This window comes from Manis pentadactyla, chromosome 9, assembly GCF_030020395.1.
Source record: "Manis pentadactyla isolate mManPen7 chromosome 9, mManPen7.hap1, whole genome shotgun sequence".
NCBI lineage: Eukaryota > Metazoa > Chordata > Mammalia > Pholidota > Manidae > Manis > Manis pentadactyla.
Genome location: NC_080027.1, coordinates 91,273,325 through 91,298,358, shown reverse-complemented (window position 1 = coordinate 91,298,358; position 25,034 = coordinate 91,273,325). Strand labels below are relative to the sequence as shown.

The 25,034-nt window shown below is 47.7% G+C and overlaps 1 pseudogene; it reads left to right on the top strand.

Moving 5' to 3' along the window:
* The first annotated feature begins 1,248 nt into the window (after positions 1-1,248).
* The window catches only part of LOC118913589 (calpain-8-like), a 77,098-nt pseudogene continuing 53,312 nt past the window's right edge, over positions 1,249-25,034 (top strand).

Genomic DNA, 25,034 nt, shown 5'->3' with positions numbered 1-25,034 from the left:
TGTGCAAACCAATGAAGAGTTATTGAAGCCAGGACATGGCTAGCAGAGCAACATCCTGCTGCCAGCCCCTACTGCATTAAACCCTGGAGACACTGTTGAATGGATGTGGCCCTGGACATTTTGACTCATGGACTGGTGATGGCTGGCCCTTCTGGCACCTTGGGGAAAGGGCCTGGAAGCTGGTCTCCTGTGTATTCCCGGAATAACAGCAAAGTTATTTGCTTCTACAGTCCTTGTTTCCTGGATTTGCCCCCTGGCTGCAGGTGCTGCATGACAGCTGGAATGAACATGCTTTGGACTTAACCTGCGGGACTTTGAACCTAGCTGAATCCTCTGGCTTGAGAATTATGATTGTGTTGCTGTTGCCAAAAAATAAATGCTTAAAGAGAGGCTTGACTTTGTCTAATATTCAGTAAAAGTTTTGTGAGTAATCTAGCATGGTTGTTAGGAATGAGTAAACAAGTGTAGAAACACATTTTGTGCTTAATGAGATTGTGCTGTAAAGTACATTTATTTAATCTGCCTAGGATGAATCCTCTGGCTGGAGGATTATCATGATTTTATTGCTGTTGCTATTGTATGTCATTAGTTTGGTCAGAAGAGGGGGAACGAGTAAATTGTAAGGTGAGATTTCTGGAGGGGTGGACTGTAGGTAAAATCGTAATATTTCCAGAATATCTCACCTGGCTTTAGTACATCTGCATATCAACAGGCGCTCAAGGGTGGAGAGAAGTATGGCTTTAGTGCATTTGCATCATTCTTCAGGGGTGGAGAGAAGTTCATCTCCATTTCAACAGGTAATTACCTGGGCAATGGAGAGCTCTGAGAGGTGAGGGGAAGGGCTGGTTTTGCTTCTGTTGGAGCAGGAAAGAGAGAAGGACCCAGTCTGCAGTTTGTAAACAATAAACAGATTTTAAACTTTATTGTTCCCTTTGACTAATTTCAGTTTCTAGAAGTATTTTGCCCTGGATTTCCTCTGCCCGGACTTACACCCACCTGCTCAGGACCATGTCCGATTCCTGGGTACATACTTGCCACCAGTTGCATGACAAGCCCTCTGTCTTGACTGTAGGGCTAATGGGAGGTAGTCAGGGCTTGCAGAGGGAGGGGATAGTAAAATGGCAGGGGCATTTGTCTGGCTAAGAGCCTGGGAGAGGCTTGGGAAGGCTCCCTGCCTCCTCCAGTTGTCTGCAGAAGGGGGTGGTGGGGCAGATTCACAGAAACTTGGGTACCTATCTGTTTCTGACTATGACTCATGTCCCCCTGGAGCCTCAGGTAAAGAGCTTGGTGCCTTCTCCCCTCCTTGTGGCCTTATAACTTCTATCCCAGCGGGCAGGCCTCCCAGAGCACAGAGCACCTCTGCCCTCTGGTGTACGCCATGGAGCCCATGCCACAGCAGCCCAGGTGGTGGGGGTGTCCCAGCAGAGGGCAGGAGTAGGAGGGCTTAGCTACAATTGGAGGGCTGTGAAGTACCTGGGCCAGGACTTCAAGACCTTGAGGCAACAGTGCTTGGATTCTGGGGCCCTGTTTAAGGACCCAGAGTTCCCAGCATGCCTATTGGCCTTGAACTACAGGGATCTTGGACCATGCTCCCCCCAAACTCAAGGTGTTATCTGGAAGTGGCTCATGGTAAGGGGCAGGGTGTGCTGCTGAGTGTCACGCAGGACAGTACGACTTTGCTTCTGCTCATGGACAGGGAGAAGTTATGGCTCCAGGTCCTAAGTTCCTGGAGCCCATATTTGGGAGCCTGTCTCTCCCCCCACTTTAAAAATCTTCCCAGAGGTGGTAAGGTAGAGAAGGAAGAGGGCTGTGGGCTTGGGAACCAGAAGTGTTAGGTTTGAAGCCTGGCTCTGCCTGTATGGACCCAGGCAGGTCAACTCTATGCGCCTGTTTTCTCTTCTGTAAAATGGTGCTGCCAGCACCTCCTTTTTAGGGTTGGTGTTGAGGACTAGAGACAAAGCTCAGAGCATAGTGCCTGGCGCAGAATGCAGGTGGTTATCGTGTAGGCCCCCAGCCAGTGTACAATGGAACAGATTAGTGCCAGATGGGATCAGCCTTGGGGTGCACTGTAACGTCATTGCTCAGAGGTGCTGGGCTGCTTGGGTCATGACTGTCACTGTTCTGTCAGGGCTGGTGTGGAGAGGTGGCATGGTGGGTCTGTGAATGCCGCAGGACTCGTGGGTGCTGGCCCTGACATCACCCACTGCTTGGACAAGATGGAGAAACACCTCCCGAAGCCTGGGCCCATGGCCTCCTACACATGACTCTGCCAAGAGATTTAACTGCAGGGAAGGAGCCCACCCTCAGAAAGTGGGTGTGAGCTTTGACAGAATCCCACAGTGTGTGCTGTTCTATATCTGCACACAAAGTCTCATGACAGAACATGCTCTGAAAGAACATGCTCACTGGCCCTTGGCTAGGGTGCCTTTAGTCTTTTAGAACAGGCTGGAAAATCAAGTCATGGTACCTATTTTCTTGGCAGTGGTTGAAAAGGGAGGATAAGGGGAGAGCAATTCTTTTGACATGGTCCCAGCCATCCCTTCACCCCAGCTATCTCTACTCCTTCTTCCTGGCCTACCAATTTTACACAGCCATTTCCACCACTGAAAATAACTCCTCTGCCTGGCCACCCTCCCTCCCACCAGAGCCCGCCTTGCCATCCCCCAGAACCCTGTGGGGTTACTCTGGGTGCAGGCAAAATCAAGGCTGGGAATCATGGTTTCATATTCTGATTTCAAGAGTTGACAGCCATGGTTCTGACAGACAGCCTTTTTGGCCTATGTTTGCACCACGTTCTGGCTACTCCCTGTGGGAAGGCGACTGGAGGGAAACTGAAGAAGAAGCAGAGGTCTTGGCTCTGAGGCAGGTGCCGGGAGGCAGATGCATGAGCACTGGCCCAAGGCTTGGACAGGATGCAGGAGGCTCTGGCAGGGACCCTGCCTCAGCCAGGGCTGAGGACAGAGGGGGCGATCCAGTGGGATTGGGGGATCCCAAGAAGATTGGGCAGAGGGATCTGGACATAGCTGAGGAGGTTCCGCTCTGTGACCAAGTTAGCTGTCTGCCCATGTTGCATTACTTTCCTTCTTCTGGGGCATGTGAAGTCCTTGCTCCTCAACTAGGTTGCCTGTTCTCCCTAAACGGTGCCTCCTGGCATCGCCATCCTGGAAAGCAGGTCATTTTAGCAGGTGTGCCAACTTGTGCCCAGCTGGGCTTGTGCATCACAGTACATTAGAGGATGCAGTTTTACCCTCTAAGATCTTACAGATTATTAAATGAAATCCTGAGCTGGCGAGGATCCGACTCAGGGGAGCCCCTTGGGACTGGGGGAGACAGCCTGTTCTCAAATGCTTCATTCTCTCCCAAGAGGCTCTTGGGGGACTGCAAGAAGGTTGGGGCACCCAGAAATGAGGCACCTTAGGGCGTTCACTTGCTGCTTTCTTCCTGCCCTTCCCCCTTCCTGCCCACTCTCCCCTCTTCCCTCTCTCCCTCTCTCCCTTTCTTTCTTTAATTATGGTACAATATACAAGACATAAAATCTACCATCTTAACCATTTTTCCCTTTTTAAAAATTAAGGTGTTGATATACACTCTTATGAATGTTTCACAAGAAAAACATTGTGGTTATTACATTTACCCTTAATAATGAGTCCCTCCCCATACGCCATTGCAGTCACTGTCCATCAGTGTAGTAGATGCCACAGAGTCCATATTTGTCTTCCCTGAGCTACACTGTCTTCCCCGTGACCCCACACACAACATGTGCACCAATCACGTACCATCTTAACCACTTTTAAGTGTACAGCCCAGTGCTGTTAAGAACATTGACACTGTCCTCTCCAGACTCCATCTTGCAAGACTGTCCCCCATCCTGCAATACTAACTCCCCACACCCAGCCCCTGGTAACCACCTTCTTTCGCTTCTGTGAGGGGGACCCCTCTAGGGGCCTCATATAAGTGGAATCATGCAGTATTTGTCCTTTTGTCTCATTTCACTTAACATAATGCCCTCGAGGTTCATCCATGTTGTACATGTGTCATGATTTCTGCCCTTCTCAAGGCTACTATCCCCCTGTACATACACATATATGGTATCTTTTTCTCTGCTCATCCATCAGTGGGCAGACAGGTTACTTCCTCCTTTTGGCTATTATGGGTCATGCTTCTATGAGCACGGCTGCACACGTGTCTCCTTGAGTCCCTACATTCAGTTTTGGGTGTGTACCCAGAAGTGGAGTGCTGGATCATATGGTAATTCTCTTTTTGATTTTTTGATGACCCACCGTACTGTTTTCCACAGCAGCTGCACCATTTTATACTCCCCCCCACCCCCAGTGCATGAAGCTTCCAATTTCTGCACATCCTCACCAGCATTTGTTATTTTCTGTTTTTTGTCGGTGGCCATCCTACAGTGTGTGAAGCCATAACTCACTGTGGTTTGCTGTGTGTTTCCCTGATGACTAGTGACATGGGGCATCTTTCCATGTGCTTCTTGACCATTCATATATCACTGGAGAAATGTCCACTTTAAAATTGGGTTGTTTGCCTTTTTACTTCACTTGCTGCTTTTGAGGGTGATTTCTCTCTTCTGTAGTGTTAGGGGCTCTAAGCTGCTGCCCAGGTGTGGCTTTTCTGCTCCTGCTTCTGACAAAGGTGTGAGTTCCTACCTGCCTCTGGGGAAGGGAGATGAGATGGCTGCAGTCACAGGTATGTTTGTTGCCACCTCAACTATCCATAGAGCCTGATAATTAGATGTTTTCTGAAATCATAAAATCTGGCACACTGCTTCTGCTGGGGTTTCTGCCTGTTTTTAAGCTGCTGAGTGAAAGATGGGACTGGGGTCTTGCTCCAGGGATTAGAAGACAAGTTTCCCGGCTGGAAGATCTCAAGGTCAGTCTGGGGTTCTCAGGATAAACTTTTGGCTGTTTACCATCCTGAGCATTTTTTTCTGATAGCATTGGACAAGAACAAGGATCCTCTCACACACAGAATGACCAGAGTTTGGGGCTGGCTGGGCTCTTAGCAGCCTTCTGTACTTGTTCCTGCTTCCCTGTTGTGCTTGGTCAACACCCAGCCCAGGTGCTGTGCTTTAAGGACGCCTGGTGCATGCAGGCCCTGGTGTGGCCCAGTCCATGACATTCTTCTCTGTCCACCTTTTGGCAGTTAAGCCATCTAGTGATCTTAAGGAGAGACACAGAGAGGAGTGAGGCAAGTCCACTGCGTGGTAAGGACTCACAGGACAGCCAACCCAAGCCGGGAGACAGGTCAGGGGCTGAGTGGTTGGGAGGACAAGGAGCGAGGCCTCCACTTGGGGCTTCTGCACTTTCTTCAGCCACTGCCTCTTGGATTAATGAATGTGGAATTTTCAATTTGCCCTTGATTACTGAGTGCAGGTCCTGTAAAGATGCAGCTTGGAGCCTTCGTGGAGTTTGGCTGGTTGGGGAGAGAGACAGGTGGGCCTGGGACAGGTGGCACAGTGGCTGAGCACTTGGCTTCGGGGTCAGGTGGGTCAGGGTCCTGGCTCCTCTGCCATTTACTAGCTGTGTAACCCATGGGTTAGTCACCAACCTCCCAGGACTCAGTTTCCTCATCTAGAAGTGGGAATAATCATTTTTCACCTTCTTGGGTTATTGGGAGGCTCAAGTGAGAGAAAGGGTGTGGCACAGTGCCTGGACCCTTATCAAAGCCCAGTCCTGCCAGCTGCCTGTTACATGAGGCAGACATGCAGAGGGCACAAATCAATATGAACAAAATGTATGGCAACTCAGGGGACAGCTAGGTTTGCCTGGAATTGGGGTGGGTTTGTTACTGCAGACGTCCAACCTGGGCTTGGTGAAAGGAGAGGTCATGATAGAGACCAAGGGGCGCCATGTGGAAGTGTGTTCAGAGTGGCAGTAGTCCAGTGGGATTAGAGAGAGGGAAACTTGTGGAAACAGAGATGAGGCTGGAAACGCCAAAGGGGCCAGAACTAGTGGGACAGGGTGCTGGGCAGAGGCACATAAGTCCTCGGCGGTGACGATGATGTGGGAGGCCAGCCAGACCTCCTGAAAGGCCAGCCAGACCCTCAGACATGTTCCACACCCTGGGAGCAGTGTTTCCTTTCCCGTTGCTGATGTCACTGAGAATGTGGGGCTAAGCCACTTCCTAACCGGGATTCTTTACGGATTCTGGGTTTCCCTGGTGCTGGTTCATCACAGGCTGATACAAGGCTTACGTAATGGTTTATAAAGAGTTTTGGGATCCTTGTCTGAGTAAAAAGCATTATACAGAAAAGACTTGATTGTCATTAAGAAAGAAAACAATAGTGTTTCGAGTGTGGGGGAGCCTGCTTTTCACAGAGGTCTGCCTCCTTTGAACCTTGTGGGCTGTCAATTCCCCAGTGTCTCCAATCTGACTTCCCCTGCAGAAGACTTTGGGAATGTTCCTTGGGCTCAATGCTGAGATGCCTTCTCCTCATAAAGCTGAGAACTTTCTGGGGTCCCTGAAAGATTCATACAACAGATTACTCTTGACATTTCTTGGCTGTTTTTCTTGGGAGGGCATTTTGAGTTATGTTAAAGAATAACAGGTTATAATGCTTTAAATAGTCTCTAGCCTTTACAAACCACTCTGTCTTCCAAACCATGCTCAAAACAAGTAGAACTTGGCAGACCTATTAGATCTGGGTCTAATGAGTTTGTATCACACAAACAGGGTGGCAGCTTGACTGAATTATGTAGCTTAGGGGAGTAATTTGGGAACATCATCATAGTCTAAAGTTGGTAATTGAAGCCATGGGTTAGATGTTGTCACCAGGAGAGAATGCTGAGGGCCGGTCATTGCTGTTATGGACTCAGCCAGGGTCTTGGGGGCTAGTAGAGTGGAGGAACCCTCAAAGAAGACTGGGAATGAGTATTTAGAGATGAGAAAGTTAGGAGCGAGTAAGGGTGCAGAAACTGAGAGGAGGGTTTCTAGGAGGGATGAGGAGACAGGATCAATGCAGAACAGCCAAGAAGATTGGAACAGAGCAAGCCTTGTTTGGCAGACAAGGAGCTAGGGAGGTAGAAGCCAGTCTAGAGCTGATGGAAGGATGGGTGATGAGGAACGGAAGAACAGAAATGGTGAGAGGGCTTTTACTGTGATTCTGCCAAACCCTGATGCAGTGTGCCCTCTCTCCTTCCTTCTCAATGAAGCAACTTTCTCCTTCCTTCCTCAAATAAAAGTCAATTGATTCTTTTTGTCTTTCCCATTTTACTGATTACTTTTCCAAATCTCTCTACCTTTTGTTCAGCAAGAGATGCCAGTTTGGAGTCTGGGAGCCCTGGAGCACCTGGTGTTAGAATTTGCAGATGCCACTTTGGAACACCTAGTTAGGCTGATGTGCTTCTATCTCAGTTTCCACCAGATTGCAAGAGATTGAAACAAACAGAGCTGAGGGTCCCTCACTAGAGGACCAACTCGACAACTCATGGGACTTGCAGGGAAATTATAAAGCTCTGTATGTGCTGAGAAAAGATGTGTGAGATGTGATAAAAATGAAGATACACATCAATGTGTTCTTATATCAAAAGCTTCTGGAGGATATGTAAGAAATGTTGACCTGAGAAATCTGAAGTGGAAGGAATTTTGGTTTTATGGCATTATTCACTGTTAGATTTTTAAAAACCATGTACATGTATTAGTTTTTCAATTAAAAACAAGTTAGTGAATTTGCACAAACGTACCGTTCCTGCACGTTTAGGTAGCACGTTTAGGCCGCTCTGGGTGGGTCTGCCACTGCCACAGGTCCAGGATCTGGTCTCAGGACCCCCAGCAGCTCACATGCCTTTAGCTGTCCTCCCACTCCCCATCCCCTGCTCTGGACCTGCCATCTCTTCACCTCTGGGGCGAAGGTGGAAATGTGCCTCCATTTTTGTGGTTGGATGGTCCTTGAAGTACCAGCCAGGGTATCAGCTAGCTTCCTCTTTGTCCTCGAGGTCATATCTTGTCCTCCAACAGTGTGGTGGCTGGGCAGATCCACCTCTCCTCTGAGCCCCAATCCTCGATCCACCTCAAGTCCTGCCTTTCCAGCAGACCTGTGTGGTCTCTAATAAGCCTTTGGGCATACTCCCCTTGGCTCCTGTGTATGTAGCCCATGTCCCACTGTCACGTGCTGGATTTTTTTTCTCTGGGTTTGCATGAATGTCGGTCCTGGTTTCCCAGGTAGTCTGACAGCACTTTGAGGCCAGAAACTATCCGTCCCCTGCCTCCATTTCACCTGCTGCCTTCCTTCCCCTGCTGCCATGCAAGTTGTCCAGTGTTTAGAAGGGGCCAAGAAATGCTGGCTCATGAACAAGACAGCACATCTAAAGAGTGCCTCACTGTGCCCAAGTGGCCAGTGAGCACATGCCACCTTGAGGCAGGTGGGGGGAGGGAGCATGGGTGGGATATACCATGGTGAGTTCTCTGTGGCCACCACACTTTCCGCCACTGTGGTTCCATCAGCTGTAGCTCAGCGGCATTCGGTGATTCACTTGCTGAGTGCCCGGAGTGCATTTTCTCAGAGTGCTTGGCCTCACTCCCACCCCGTTAGTGGGATGCTGTCTGAGTGGGGGGCTCACATCTTACATTCTCCTGCTACCTTCACCTTCCCTCTGCCCTCCATGCCACGTGCATAGGGATAGAGTGCTGGTCCCAGGGCCCCAGCTCTTGCTCCCCATCCTGATACAGAGCATGCCTGGGCCTCAGCCTCCCTCCAGGTCTGAAGTCTATGTGCTAAGGTTCCTGTGCCCTGATGCCACCTGCCAGAGGCACCGCCTGACTTGTGTTTTGTCTCAGATTGCCTTCAGGAGCCATGTCCCAGCCCTCAGTTTGTCGCTGGTGGAGCCACACACACATACATTTGCCAGGGAGGTCTGGGTGAATAACGGGGAGAGTCCTGTTTGTCTTAGGCGTGGGTGTGTGTGGTGAGTGACACAAGATCACATCGTTAGACCTCACGGACCCAACAGGAGACACCATGGTCCTTGGGCTCCCCCCCGGGAGATTTTCCACAGACTCCTTTACCCCCTTTTAATGCTGGAGTAAGGAGCCAGGGTTACAGGCATGTAGCAGATAAGTGGGCTTGCGATGTGCGACAGCCACATCCAGGTGGACATAGTGTGCCCTGTGGAATGGCCACTTTTATGTAATTATGGGCTGTAATAACAGATGTTTTTATAATTAGTAAGAAAACAGAATCTTATCTTCCTAACCAAGCTTCCTTTCACAGGCCCAGAGTCCTGGGAATTAGAACCTTTACCTCACGACCTTTCAGCTTCCCTCTGGTTATACTTAGGAAATAACTTGCTTTGTTTTGTTTTGTTTTGTGAGTTCTGCCTCAGATTTCAGAAACTGAGGCTCTCCTTGATAGCACCTTGGTGTCCATCTCATAAGCTGTCCTGGTCCCAGGGCTTCCCAGTTGAGTCAGTCAATGCTGATGTTTTAGGGGGCAACATGGCCTAAATCGAATCTGCTGGGCTTCCAAACCCCAGTGGCAGCTGCAAACAGAGCTGGAGACGCAGGCAACGGGGAGCAAATCCTCCTTGGGGAAAATCAGACAAAGAAACCAAATCTCAGTTGATGTTGACTCTCAGGAGCATCCCTCCTTCTTTTTCTTGCTGGGTCCAGCCAGGAAAACTTTTTCTCTTTGGCCTGCTGGAAACCCTTATGGTTTAGAGAATCACAGGGCATTTTATTTTAAATGCTTTCAGTGTTCTTTCCTATAATGAGTATAGCAAATATCCCCTTAACCAGAGTTCGTGGGGTGTGAGCATAAAGCAGCAAGAATTACTTGGGGTGCCACACGAGCATGCACCCTGTTCCCTGGGAACCTAAGCCTTTGTGTCAGGGCTCACAGAGGGGAAGTATCCTGACCTTTCTGTTCTCTGGCTCTGTGTACTCTGCCTTTTTATTCCAATCTGAATGTTTAACCCAATTTAGTATGTTTCAGGAAAACACAATTTTGAATCTATGCTTTTGATAGCTTCCTGTCACAGATGTTTTAACTTTGAAAAAGGTATTTAATAAGTGCCTTTAAATTGACCACCTTGGATAGATCTTCATTTGAGTCATTTTAAGCAAGGAGAGAGAGGGTTTCCAAAAAGAGGCTTGAGAGTTACCATGGTGAGTGTGGGCTACCAACAGGCAGGAGACCAGAAGTGCAGGAAACGAACCCAACTGACGCTCAGGGTCCAACTCACATAGGAGCAGTGGGGCCTCCTGTGGAGGCCACCAGGTTAGCCTGGGAGGGGGTCTTCAACGAACAGAGGGGAAGGGGCTGCAGAGCCCACCCTCTGAAGCTTACCTTGCACAGGCCGGAGGGCCTACTGGGACAGAGCCTCAGCGAGTACAAGGAGAGGCCTTGCAGCGCCAGGCCTGCAAGTCCGTGCAGAGGGGGAGGTGGGGGCGGGGGGCTGGGTCTTGACAGCCTGGTGGCCTGTGAGGTTTGACCAGGGCTGAGATTTGAGCAACGGGTGGATCATGGCCAGATCAGGAAAGATTCCTTCCCACAAACAGTGTCTTGTGGAACTTGTGGATCAGTGGGCGGCATGGAGTAAAGCTTGCTAAGCACTTTGTTGGTTTTTCTGAGTCCAACATAGAGCACTGGGGTCTACTCTAGGCTTAAAAATTTAATATTATTATTTTTTAATGTTGGTCCATGTAATGAAAATGACATCTCTTCCATAGCTTTGTGCTGCTACTCTTTTATTATTATTTTGAACACTCACTGTTCAAAATGAAAATGACTGAAGGGCGGGCAGGGAGAGATAGGTTCCCATCTGTCCCATTCATGCCATGTCACTGCCCTGTAACCATTAAAAAAAACCCTTTTGTTCATGCAAAGTCAAGCAAACCTAGATACATAGTCTACTTTTTATCCTTTCTTGCATGGAAGGCAGCATGCTGTTAACACTCCTTGGCACCTTGCCATGATTTGCTGTTATTTTGCTTAAGAAACTGTTTGGGGACCTTCCCATGCCAGCATATCAGGAGCTTTGTCCTTGCTCGGTGTACCATGCTCCTTGTGTGGGCCCCACAGCCATTGTTGTTGAGGGCACCTGAGCTATTTTCTCCCTTGCTGTTGTAGTGTTGCAGTGACTGCCCCCCATTGTCATACCGTGTGTGTGCGTGGTGGGCTCTACCGGGTTCACAGGCTCTTGTGACGGTGAGACCACCCCCCACCCCCAGTCCAGGGGAGCCTCCAAAAAGGAGGAGCAGTGGGACTGAGTGGCAGAAAGAAGGAGGTGTATCTCAGTGTGGGGCCAGGGGCTCACATTGGGCCACCCTATCCTCTGCTCTTTGACCTCAGGGGCTGTGCCACCTGTCTCCCACACCCACTACTTGTGGTGCTCTGGGAAACACCTTCCCAGAGCCCCTTTTCCCTCTGGGATCACCATTAGCAGTGTGCAGTTCAGCATCCCACCTGGAAGGGTGCACAGAAGGCCCCTGGGTCTTCAGCTGGCTGGTGACTCTTTACTTCACTTTTCACAGCTGCAAAGTGGATGTGATCAACCCCAGCTTGCCAGGTGGTTTTGATGAGTTGACACTCAGTTTTCTGTCCTCTGGGCAGTGGGTGGAGGTGGAGTGCAGAGCTATGGGGTCCTGACCGGGCACCTCTCTTGCCCTGTGATCCACGCTGTCAGGGGCAGAGCAGAGCTCCAGGAATGTCTGTGGAATCTTTACTCTGCCCTCCTAAGCCCTCTCCCTGTGGCATTACTTAGTCATCTGAAAGTGGAAGTGTAAATCTAAGGATCCAGGCAATTAAAGACGGTGGCGTGAGAGGTGAGACAGAGGCTTCCTCCTAAAATCATATATAATATGAAAATATAATCAATACAACGAAACCTCAGAGAGCAACAGGAAAGAGGACTGTGCCAGACAGCATACACCTGGAGAAAAGAGCAGAACTCACAGAACAGGGTAACGTACCAAAGCTGTGACCTGGCAGGACCCAAGCCCTTCTCCCACCCCAGCTCACTGGTGGGAGGAAGAAAAATGGAGCAGAGAGGAAGTGGAGGCCTGGGACTGCTGAATACCTAACTCCAGAGATCTGCTCTGGGAGCACAAACCTACATTTCCTGGTGCTTTCATGATACTCTGTTGATTAAGGGGTTGGAAAGCTAAGACAGGCAGAATTCCTGGAGAGACTGAGATTCCACCCACTTGTGGAAAGCAGGGATCCATATCCGGATGCTCTGGGAAAAAAGCTTATACCTGTGTGCTCGGCCCATTGGTTCAGGCAGTGGAGACAGGCATAGCAGCTGGGAAGCAGGAAACAGCTCTTTCCTCCCCCCAGGCACCAATACCACTCCCCTGTGACACCTGACATTGCTTCAGGGGCTGAGAAAATCTAGAGAGTAGAGCTTCTGGACACTAGAGGGTGCCATACACAAATATGAAATGCCAAAGGAACCTGGTCCAGAGTAAAATTAATATAACTCCTGAGAAAGATTTAAATGACATGGACCTTGTGACTCTTCCTGAAATGCTGTTCAAAATAAAAATCATCAACATGCTAATGGAGGTATGGAAAGATATCCAAGAACTCAGGAATGAATTCAGGTTGGAGATCCAATCACTGAAGAGCACAATGGAGGGTATTAAAAGCAGGTTGGATATGGTGGAGGAGACAATAAATGAAATGGAAACTAGAGAAGAGGAATACAAAGAAGCTGAGGCCCAGAGAGAAAAAGGAATCTGTAAGAATGAAAGAATACTGAGAAACTGTGACCAATCCAAACAGAACAATATTTGCATTATATGGGTACAAGAAGAAGAAGAAGAGAGAGAAAGGGATAGAAAGTGTCTTTGAGGAGGTAATTGCTGAAAACTTCCCCAGTCTGGGGAAGGAGATGGTCTCTCAGGCCATGGATATCCACAGATCTCCCAACACAAGGGACCCAAGGAAGACAAAACCAAGACACATAGTAATTAAAACAGAAAATATCAACAATAAGGACAGACTATTAAAAGCAGCCAGAGAGAAATAAGATACAAAAGAAAGCCCGTCAGGCTAACAAGAGACTTCTCAGCAGAAACCTTACAGGCCAGAAGGCAGTGGCATGATGTATTTAATGCAATGAAGCAGAAGGACCTCGAACCAAGATTACTTTATCTGACAAGATTATCATTTAAATTTGAAGGAGGGATTAAATGATTTCCAGATAAGCAAAAGCTGAGAGAATTAATCTCCCACAAACCATCTCTACAGTCTACATTGGAGGGATTGCTATAGATGGAAGTGTTCCTAAGGTTTAATAGCTGTCACCAAAGGTAATAAAATCACAGTAAAGAAAGTAGAACAGCTAATTACTAAGCAAATGCAAAATTAAATTAACTATCCCCAAAGTCAATCAAGGGATAGACAAAGAATACAGAATATGATACCTAATATATAAAGAATAGAGGAGGAAGAAAAAGGAGGAGAAAAAGAAAAGAATCTTTAGATTGTGTTTGTAACAGCATATTAAGTGAGTTAAGTTAGATGATTAGATAGCAAGAAAGTTAATCTTGAACATTTGGTAACCACGAATCTAAAGCCTGCAATGGCAATAAGTACATACCTATCAAAATCACCCTAAATGTAAATGGACTGAATGCACCAATCAAAAGACATAGAGTCACTGAATGGATACTAAACAAGACCCATCTATATGCTGCCTTCAAGAGACTCACTTTAAACTCAAAGACATACACAGACTAAAAGTGAAGGAATGGAAAAAGGTATTTCATGCAACTAATAGAGAGAAAAAAGCAGGAGTTGCAGTACTTGTAGCAGACAAAATAGACTTCAAAACAAAGAAAGTAGCAAGAGACAAAAAAAGACATTACATAATGATAAGGGGGTAAATCCAACAAGAAGATATAACCATCATAAATATCTATGTGCCCAACAGAGGAACACCTACATATGTGAAACAAATACTAACAGATTTAAAAGGGGAAATAGAATGCAATGCATTCATTCTAGGAGACTTCAACACTCCACCCACTCTGAAGGCCAGATCAACCAGACAGAAAATAAGTAAGGAGACAGAGGCACTGTACAACACATTAGAACAGATGGACCTAATAGACATCTACAGAACTCTGCACCCAAAAGCAGAAGAATACACATTCTTCTCAAGGGCACATGGAACATTTTCAAGAATAGATCATATACTGGGCTACAAAAAGAACCTCAGTAGATTAAAAAAGATTGAAATTGTACCTACCAGTTTCTCAGACCACAGAGGTATGAAGCTAGAAATAAATTACACAAAGAAAATGAAAAATACCACAAACACATGGAGGCTTCACAACATGCTCCTAAATAACCAATAGATCAATGACCAAATATAAAAACAGAGATCAAGCAATATATGGAGACAAGCGACAACAATAATTCAGCAGCGCAAAATCTGTGGGATGCAGCCAAGGCTGTGCTAAGAGGAAAGTATATTGCAATGCAGCCCTACTTCAAGTAGGAAGAACAATCCTGTATAAGCAGTCTAAACTCACAATTAATGAAACTAGACAAAGAAGAACAAATGAGGCCCAAAGTCAGTAGAAGGAGGGACATAATAAAGATTAGAGCAGAAATAAATAAAATTGAGAAGAATAAAACAATAGAAAGAGTCAATGAAAGCAAGAGCTGGTTCTTTGAGAAAATAAACAAAATAGATAAACCATTAGCCAGACTTATTAATAAAAAAAGAGAGTCTACTCACATAAACAGAATCAGAAATGAGAAAGGAAAAATCAGTATGGACATCACAGAAATACAAAGAATTATTAGAGAATACTATGAAAAATTATATGCTTACAAACTGGATAACCTAGAATAAATGGACACCTTTCTAGAAAACTACAACCTTCCAAGGCTGACCCAGGAAGAAACAGAAAATCTGAACAGACCAATTACCAGCAACGAAATTGAACTGGTAATCAAAAACCTACCTAAGAAAAAAACTCCTGGACCAGATGGCTTCACTGCTGAATTTGATCAAACATTTAGTGAAAACCTAATACCCATTCTCTTTAAAGTTTTCCAAAAAATAGAAGAGGAGGGAATACTTCCAAACTCATTCTATGAGGCCAGCATCACTCTAATACCAAAACCAGGCAAAGACACCACGAAAAAAGAAAATTACAGACCAGTATTCCTGATGAACATAGATGCAAAGATACTCAACAAAATATTAGCAAACCAAATTCAAAAATACATAGAAAAGATCACTCATTGTGATCAAGTAGGATTTATTCGAGGGATGCAAGGATGGTAAAACATTAGAGAATCCATCAACATCATCCACCACATCAATACAAAGATGGACAAAAACCACATCATCATCTCCATAGATGCTGAAAAAGCATTTGACAAAATTCAACATCCTTCCATGATAAAATCTCTCAACAAAATGCGTATAGAGGGCAAGTACCTCAACATAACAAAGGCCATATATGACAAGCCCACAGCCAGCATTATACTTAACAGTCAGAAGCTGAAAGTTTTTCCTTTAAGATCAGGAACAAGACAAGGATGCCCACTTTATCCACTTCTATTCAACATAGTACTGGAGATCCTAGCCACAGCAATCAGACAACACAAAGAAATAAAAGGTATCCAGATTGGTAAGGAAGAACTTAAACTGTCCCTGTTTGCAGGTGACATGATATTGTACATAAAAAATCCTAAAGACTCCACTCCAAAACTACTAGATCTAATATCTGAATTCAGCAAAGTTGCAGGATACAAAATTAATATGCAGAACTCAGTGGCATTCCTATACACTAATAATGAACTAGTAGAAAGAGAAATCAGGAAAACAATTCCATTCACAGTTGCATCAAAAAGAATAAAATACCTAGGAATAAACCTAACCAAGGAAGTGAAAGACCTATACCCTGAAAACTGCAAGACACTCATGAGAGAAATTAAAGAAGATACCAATAAATGGAAACATATCCCATGCTCATGGATAGGAAGAATTAATTTTGTCATAATGACTATCATGCCTAAAGCAGTCTATAGATTCAACGCAATTCCTATCAAAATGCCAATAGCATTGTTCAATGAACTAGAGAAAATCATCCTAAAATTCATATGGAACCACAAAAGACCTCGAATAGCCAAAGCAATTCTGAGAAGGAAGAATAAAGCTGAGGGCATTATGCTCCCCAACTTCAAGCTCTACTACAAAGCCACAGTAATCAAGACAATTTGGTACTGGCACTAGAACAGCTCATAGACTGGTGGAACAGACTAGAGAGCCCTGATATAAACCCAACCATATATAGTCAATTAATATATGATAAAGGAGCCATGGACATGCAGTGGGGAAATGACAGTCTTTTCAACAGATGGTTTTGGCAAAAGTGGACAGCTACATGCAAGAGAATGAAACTGGATTATTGTTTAACCCCATACACAAAAGTAAACTCGAAATGGATGAAAGACCTGAACGTAAGTCATGAAACCATGAAACTCTTAAAGGACAACCAGGCAAACATCTCCTGAATATAAGCATGAGCAACTTCTTCCTGAATGCATGTCCTCGAGAAAGGGAAACAAAAGCAAAAATGAACTCATAGGACCACATCAAACTAAAACGTTTTCATATGGCAAAGGACACCATCAACAGCACAAAAAGGCATCCCACAGTATGGGAGAATATATTTGTAAATGACGTATCCAACAGGGGTTAACATTCAAAATATATAAAGAACTTACACACCTCAACATCCAAAAAGCAAATAACCTGATTAACAAATGGGCAGAGGATATAGAGAGACAGTTCTCCAAAGAAGAAATTCAGATGGCCAACAGACACATGAAAGTATGCTGCACATCACTAATCATAAGGGAAATGCAAATTAAAACCACAATGAGATATCACCTCACACTAGTAAGGATGGCCAGCATTGAAAAGACTAAGAACAAGAAATGCTGGCGAGGATGAGGAGAAAGCTGGTGGGAATGTAAGCTAGTTCAACCATTGTGGAAAACAATATGGAGGTTCCTCAAAAAACTAAAAATAGAAATACCCTTTGACCTGGGAATCCCACCCCTTGGAATTTACCCAAAGAATACAATTTCTCAGATTCAAAAAGACATATGCACCCCTATGTGTATTGCAGCACTTTTTACAGTAGCCAAGATATGGAAACAACCTAAGTGTCCTTCAGTAGATGAATGGATGAAGAAGATGTGGTACTTATACACAATGGAATACTATTCAGCCATAAGAAAGAAACAGATCCTACCATTTGCAACAACATGGATGGAGATGGAGAATATTATGCTCAGTGAAATAAGCCAGGCAGAGAAAGACAAATGCCAAATGATTTCCCTCATTTGTGGAGTATAACAATGAAGCAAAACAGAAGGAACGAAAGAGCAGCAGACTCAGAGACTCCATGAATGAACTAGTGGTTACCAAAGGGTGTGTGCATGGGAGGGCAGGTGGGGGGCAAGGGAGAAGGGGATTGAGGAGTATTATGTTTAGTACACATGGTGTGGGGGGTCATGGGGAGAACAGTGTAGCACAGAGAAGGCAAATAGTGAATCTGTGGCATGTTGCTGCACTGATGGACTGTGACTGCATTGGGGTATGGGTGGGGACCTGATAGTATGGGTAAACGTAGTAACCACATTTTTTTTTCATGTAAAACCTTCATAAGAGTGTATATCAATCATACCTTAATAAAAATTTTTTTTAAAATCTGAGGATTCAAGCACTGAGACCATGGGACCACCAGGCTTGATATGGCATTTAGAACAATATCCCATCCTGAAGTTGTCTACAGGTCTTTATTGTCAAAGGACTTCAAAGTTTCATGGAAACCAGCCTGTCTTCTTCAGCTCCCTGACGCTGAGGAGTAGGCACACAGGTGTTTGAAGGCACTTGCAGATCCTTGGTAAGGAAACATGTCCTAGGGACAGACGGGGAGGTATTGTCCTGAGACTCTGATGGTGGCTTTGCACAAAGGGACCCAGGCAGGAGCCTCCACTCTGCTCCAGATCCTGTGGCCTGGGGACTCTGCTCTGAGGCCATGGCCCATTTTACCTGTGTAGCAGTTCCTGGTAACCTCACCTGCCACACAGGGCCACCGGTTAATCATGTGTGGGGTGACAGTAGCTAAGCATAAGGTTTGCCCAGGGCTTTGCCACAGGCCCAAAGCTAAGCGCTTTACGCAAGTCTCATTTTTATCTTCATAACAATTTTGACCAGTAGGGATTGTTATATCAACTTGCAGTGTAAATGGATTTTGCTAATGGCAGGAGGCAGTTCACAGGTGACCAATGTTAACAAGAGGCATGGGTGAAGGCAACGGAGCATGAGGATGGGAGGTCCGTGTGGCCTGAGGGCAGGAGAGGTTTCCTGGACTTGCTTGTGCGTCCCTCCAGCTGGTGGGGGGCACACATATGTAGGGTGGGGTTGAGGTGGCAGACCATTCACCCTGCTGCCTGTTCCTGGCTCTGACCATGTCTGCCCTTGAGAGATTACCTCACTGTTCAGGGCCTCAACCTTTCTCATCAGGAAAGTGGGGAATAAAACAGCCCTTTACAAGGTACAAAGCCTGAAAGATCAAACACAGGAAAGCCCAGTCTGTGCAGTGCGCTGTCCCAGCGGGGCTGTTGGCATGTCAGGGGCTCTCTTGGAGGGGAGCCTGGGGCCTGGACTGCATTGCCTCTCCTCTTTGTTTTGTAGCACTCACCCTGCCCAGAAGCCATTGGGTTACCTATGTAGTATTTAGCAGGGTTCTCTATGGACAATTCAAGATGTGCAAGGTCTGCAAGCCTGGAGTACACGTGGAGGAAGAGGCAGAGAGCTGAGGGTGGTTAGCAGAGCAGACTGACTGGGCTCATGGTTGCACCTGTGGGACTGTGGCCCCGGGTGCATTTCCTTTGGCTCAGAGCTGTCTGCCCAGGAGACGGTCAGGAGACCTGGGACAGCAGTGAAAACCCCTTCCAGGAGGCATTGCAGCTCCTGCTCTGAACTGGATATGGGAAGGCCGCTGGACCTGTCCCTTATCAGCAGAGATGTCACTTTCTGTAGGAGGCGTGCTGAGCGCTGGTCTCAGCCACTCCTCCAGCCTTGGGGCTTTGGCGCCGTCTGTGCTCTGAAGCCGCCTGGACCTTCCTCAGGGGCTCTGCCTAGGGAAGTGGGGAGCTAAATTTATTCCACTTCAGTTTAAAGCTTTGTCTGGTCCAATGAAGGAAGCAGTCCCATTAGGCATAACTTGGGCCATCTGTGTAACTGCCTGGTCTTCCACCCTCTCCTCTGGCTCCTTCCCAGCCTGGCACCCCCTGTGTTGTGTCGCCCTGACCCTGGCTGAGGTTCACTGCTGCACTGCACTGGGGCCTCTTGTCTTTCACTTGTTGAGGCCATAGGGGACCTGGGGGGGCTTCCGGAGAGCTGGGTGAATGTGTGTCCTGCATGGCTGCTGCTTCAGTCCCTGGAGGCTGCATGGTGCATGGCTTCTCATGACCAGAGTTTTCTCTGCATCCCAGGGGGAGGTCCTGAAGGCCCTTGGTCCTCTGTGCTCACTCAGCCTGTGCTTGCTCAGTACCTCTCCCTTGCTCTGGAGTTTTGAAGCCCATGTTTACTGCTTATCCCCACTTGTCTTCCCTGAAGCTGTGTTGGCAAGTGGGTCCAGGGAAGAGAGAACCTGGATTGCCCAAAGGGGAGCAATACTCAGGAAGTGCTCTAAAAATACATGTCTGATCTGCTGTTACATGCATACCCATGAATGTCCTCTATATCTTTTATGTCCTGATGTCCTCTCCACCCAATGGAGATTGAGATTTCTATACATTCTTATACACTCCTCTTTTTATAAATAAAAATTTGCCCAGAACCAAATGATTCTGTACAACAAACCATGAGGTACAGAGCCATTTTACAGATTGGGAAACTGAGGATCATAGGAATTAAGTGGCTGTAGGCCACCCAGCAGACAAGCAGGGGCCTGAGGTTCTAGACCAGGTTTTATGAGTCCTGAGCCTGTATCATGTCTGCTTCTCTAAGCTTGTGGTATCTCAAGGGCAGGGACCCCATCCAGCACATCTCTCTGGGCCCAGAGTCCTTGCTACATGCTGACGAGTTTGCTGACACACGAGGGCTGCCCCTAAACCTGGAGCAGAGAGTTCCAGGGAGGAGTGGGGGTCTGCAGGAGGTAGGGATTTGCTAAATGGTTCCAAGGGGACCAGGACGTAAGTGGAGGCTCCTGTCCAGGCTGTGAACATAACCAGTTTATTTCCTCCCCTGGGCGCCACCTGCAGGCACTGCTACTGGGTGGCGGTGAGGCAGCTTGTGGGGCACAGGTAACAAGGATCTCAGAGCAAACAGGAGCCCTGAAAATGCCAAGGGGCCATGTCAGAGCTGGAGCAGGAGCAGGTGTCTCCAGGGCTGAGCCTGGGAGTAGGCAGGGGTGTTTTGGGACGGAAGCTGGCCTGCTCATGTGGAGATCGATGGCTGTTCCTGCCATGTCATTGTGTGCCTTCCCTGCCTGAGCGCTGGGCTGCCATTTTTTTCTGCTTGCAGAGTCCCCTGTGGAAAGTGGGGCATGAATCCTCTTTGCTTTGCATTCCTCTCTGACTCTGCTGTTCTGCCAGTGTCCTGCCTTAGCAGGGCTCCTGCAGGCCTCCAGCGTCTGACCTCCACCTTCATTCTGTCCCCCACCTCCTACACTTCCTCCTGGGAGTTTGAGAAATTCCCTTAGGAATTATATATATATATGCACACACAAAGCCTGCGTTCGTGCTGGCTGTGGCTTATAATAGCACTCGTGTGTTTGGACCTTTAAGCTTTGACGTTGCCAAGTAAAGGGAATTTTTGAATTTAGAGATTTCTTTTTCTAATGAAGCCTCACTCAGCATTTTTGTCTCTTGGTGCACTTAAACTTTTCTCGGCAGAGCAGTGATGATTTATTATTGTAGTTGGGGTCTGTTTGCTCTTAAGCCCTGAGCCTATGTATGGATGCAATGGGTGGGGGTATTTTAGGAGGTTGTTATTTGAGTGGAATAAAAATCAGGTTATAATTTTAATAAATATTAAACCCGTTACATAGATAACTTGAATGAGGAGTCGGAAGAACAAAGCTCAGGTGGGTCCGTGACTAGTAGCCTCCCCGCTGAGTTCACTGGTTGGCTGAAGCCCTGAGCTACACAGTCCTCGCTGGAGGGTGGCTGGGCCGAGGCACTTGTCCAGCAGGATTAGTTCCCAAGTTTTTCTTATTTCCCATCAAATCTGCACCCAAAAGCCTCTTGGTTGCTTCTGGAAATTAAAATCATGCTAAAAAATCAAAGCTGTGTCCCCACTGAAAAGAGACCAATGCAGGAGCCACAGGCTTCAAGGCAGGTCGTCCAGACAAAGTGAGATATTTTGAGCAGTATTAGAAATGTCCTCCTGTGAGGACTCTGATGGGGAACACCCTTGTCTGGATCTGCTCCTTAGAGAGAGCAGCTTCATCTGGCAGCCCCTCACACCTTATGGGTCTGCATACCCACCCACCTCCTTGGACTCTGCTCCAGGAGAGTCGAGTGGACCCCACGGGATGTCAGGACTGAGGCAGGTGAAGAGAAAGCTCAGTTCTCCTCCAGCTGGACAGCCTTGTTTGACCTCAGTGGCCGAGGGACATCTCATTTCTGTGCCTTGAAGTATAATGGCTGACGAGCCTCCCAGGTGGGTTTGGAAGCAGCTTGGGCTGGGAGCAAGGCCATCCAGAGGGGCCAGGCTGCACCTTGTGACCAGGGCTGTGTGGCTCTGCACCAAGAGGCCACCTGCCTCAGGGTAGGCTGCTGAGCGGTCACCCTGTCAGCCCCGAGGCCTGTACCTCTGTGATTTGTCCCTTTTACCCTCTGCCTGGGAGGCAAAGGCCCCTGATGCTGGTGCAGGTGGAATGTGTCAGGTTCAGTGTGTGTCCTCGTTGGGCCCAATATCCCCACAGAGCAGGGAGATGCAGGTGCGACTGGGGAAATGCACAAGGACAGAATATGCTTCATGATTCTTCCTGTTGAATGCTTGTGTATTTCTATTCATTGGATGGCCACAGAGCGTCTCCTCTGTGTCAGCTACCTGCTGGAGCTGCTGCTGAAGGAATCCACATCCCACAGGAAGAGGTAGGGAGAAAGGGGAAGGGACAGGCATGCTTGGGTGTCCAGGCTGTGAGGAGGGGGAGGCTGGTGCGGGTTAGAAGCTGTGACCCAAATGAAGCTCAGGTCCAGTGTGGGCAGTGACTGAGGGTTTGGACCAAGGCACAGATGGTGCAGACAGCCCTTAGGACACACCCAGGGGAAGGGAACAGGGCCATCTGGGAGACCTCATGGAGAAGGGGAAGGAGTCAGTAGGTGGCACTGCACTGGGACTTTGCAGGCAGGTACACTAATGAGCAGAAGCTGGTGGGGGCAGGCAGATGGGACTTGGGCTCAGGAAAAGGCTGGGGAGGGGTGGGTTCACATTATGAGGGGTCTGGGTGCCCCGCCTGCAGCTTTTAGTTCATTCTTAGGCAATGGAGGAAATTGGAAATTTTGAAACAGAGGAAAGACATGGTCACAGGTGTTAAGGGGAGAAAGGCTGGAGGAGAGGCGCAAACCGTGTTATGTTGTTAACTCCTTGGAAACTGCCTCTTAATGAGATGCAGCAAACCCCGGTTGGTGTTCCACCTCACCCCCCTCACTACCAGGGGCCCATCACCTCTGGGCAGGTGTGTGTCAGTGAAGTGCAGCCTGGTAAGGGGGGCCAGGCCAGGCCGTTGCTGGGTTAGAGGTGTCTTCAGAAGTAAATGTGGGTGGGAATACAGGAGAGGGATGAGAACAAATTCGGGACAAGTGGTGAACCTCATTGCTGTGAGAGGCAAAGGCAGAGCAGAGGGCTTTCTGGGAGACCTGGTGACATCCTTTTGCAGCTGTTTGCAGCAGGTACTCAGAGGGCCGCATCTACCGTCAGACCACCTGAGTCTGGGAAAACCACAGGTGTGCACACCTGGGCAAGGTTCGTAGCTGCAGCCAGTGTCCAAAGAAAACAGACAAGGTCCTCACAGTGTCTCTAAAAGGTGAAAGAGCTTCCATCGGAAGACAGAGAAGAGATGCAGAAGTCTTTATGTGGAAAAGGAGAAGGCTGGGATGCACAGGCAGATTCTGGGGCCATTTGAATGGAGCGAATGGGAGAAACTCGTCACCACTCAGGCTCTGGGACCTTGGACTGTGGTGATACCGAGAGAGAGGCTGCTGTGGGACCAGTGAGATGCAGTTGTCACGGTGGGAGCTTCAAGGACCAGAAGACCTGGAGACAGGTGTACAGCATGCCTATAAGTGCATGTGAGCAGAGTGCATACCAGCCCTAGGATGCTAGAGCCACCGCGGCGGTTAAGGGAAGCAGGGGGTCTGGACCTGTGCTCAGTCTTGTGAGGTTGACACCATGAGGGACGATGCCTTCCAGGAAGCTCCACCCTGTGTCTTGGGCCTGGGAGGTCCTGACTTGCACAGAAAGGGGTTTCCTGTTTTCTTCTGCATTTGCTTGGACATCCAACATGACCATAACCAAGCCCGAGAATTTTTCTTCTGCTGCAAATTATGAATGCTAATCAATATCTCAAGAGTGTTGTAAATAAGCAGCGAAGTATCAAGGCTGCTGTGGTGAGGTGTAAAAGGGCCCCCTTAAACAGACACATGGAGTTGGCTCTTCAGGGCCATGTGGGGCAAGGAGCATGCACACACATGCACACGCTCACACTCACATGCACACAGACCGGTCTGCCAGACAGACTCACTGTTTCTCCCAACCAAGGGTTTAATCAGGGACCAAAGAGACAGATTTTGTTTCTTTTTCCCTTTCTTTCCATCTTCTGCTCTGCTGGCTGGGTGTTTGGAGATGTGAAATGGTCAGTGTCTGGAGAGTCAGGGGGAGCAGAGAACTTGGGGCTCATGCACATGACTTCCAAGGGGGCAGTGGTAGCTCACTGCTGCCATGACCCCTGACACCATCTGACCTAGGAGCTGGTGGTGTGCATGGGCTCTGGACTGAGCAGGACAGTGAGGGTCAGAGAAAGCCAGGGCCCTGCCAGCCTGGCCTGACCGCATGTGCCCAGGCCATGGTGCAGGTGACTGCTGGCTCCTGGCAGCCATTGCCTCCCTCACCCTGAAGGAAGAGCTGCTTTCCTGTGGTCCCCCCGGGACCAGGACTTCCAGAAGAACTATGCGGAAATCTTTCAGTTTCAGGTATGTGCCTTGCCTGTGGTCTTGGTTCAATGTTCCAAACTCTCAAGCCCCACCCCTAATTTACTGCATTAGAAGCTCTGGGCTTGAGGTGCAGTGGCTACGCTCCAACAGTCCCTCCAGGCAGTTCTGATGCACACCTGGGGCTGGGAACCTGCTTGAACACATCCACCTGTCCCCCAACTTACATGCCCGCTTCCACGGGCTGCTCTGGAGGCAGGGATGGATGTGGGGCCCACTCACCCAGTGTGGCCTCTGAGTGATGCTGGACTCTATGCTCCCTGTCTTCTCTGGCACTGATAAGCAGGACACAGACCTGCTCCTCCGGGAGCTTGGAGTTTGTTAAATGCCTGAGGCTGAACATTGGTCAGTTCAGGGTCTCTTCATGGGTGGCTGGGGAGACTGCCCTGGGGCTTATCTCACAGGTAGCCTGTCTTTCCCACCCCCAGCAGTAAAATTTTCTTGAGAAATTTTATCATGAATGGATGTTGAATTTTGTCAAGTGCTTTTTCAGCATCTATGGAGATGATCATGTGGTTTTTGTCCTTCTTTTTGTTGATGTGGTGGATGATGTTGATGGATTTTCAAATGTTGTACCATCCTTGCGTCCCTGGAATATATCTTATTTGATCATGATGTATGATCTTTTTGATGTATTTTTTATTTCAGTTTGCTAATATTTTGTTGAGTATTTTTTGCATCTATGTTCATAAGGGATATTGGTCTGTAATTTTCTTTTTTTGTGGTATCTTTGCCCAGTTTTGGTATTAGAGTTTTGCTGGCCTCATAGAATGAGTATGGAAGTATTACCTCTTCTACTCTTGGAAAACTTCATGGA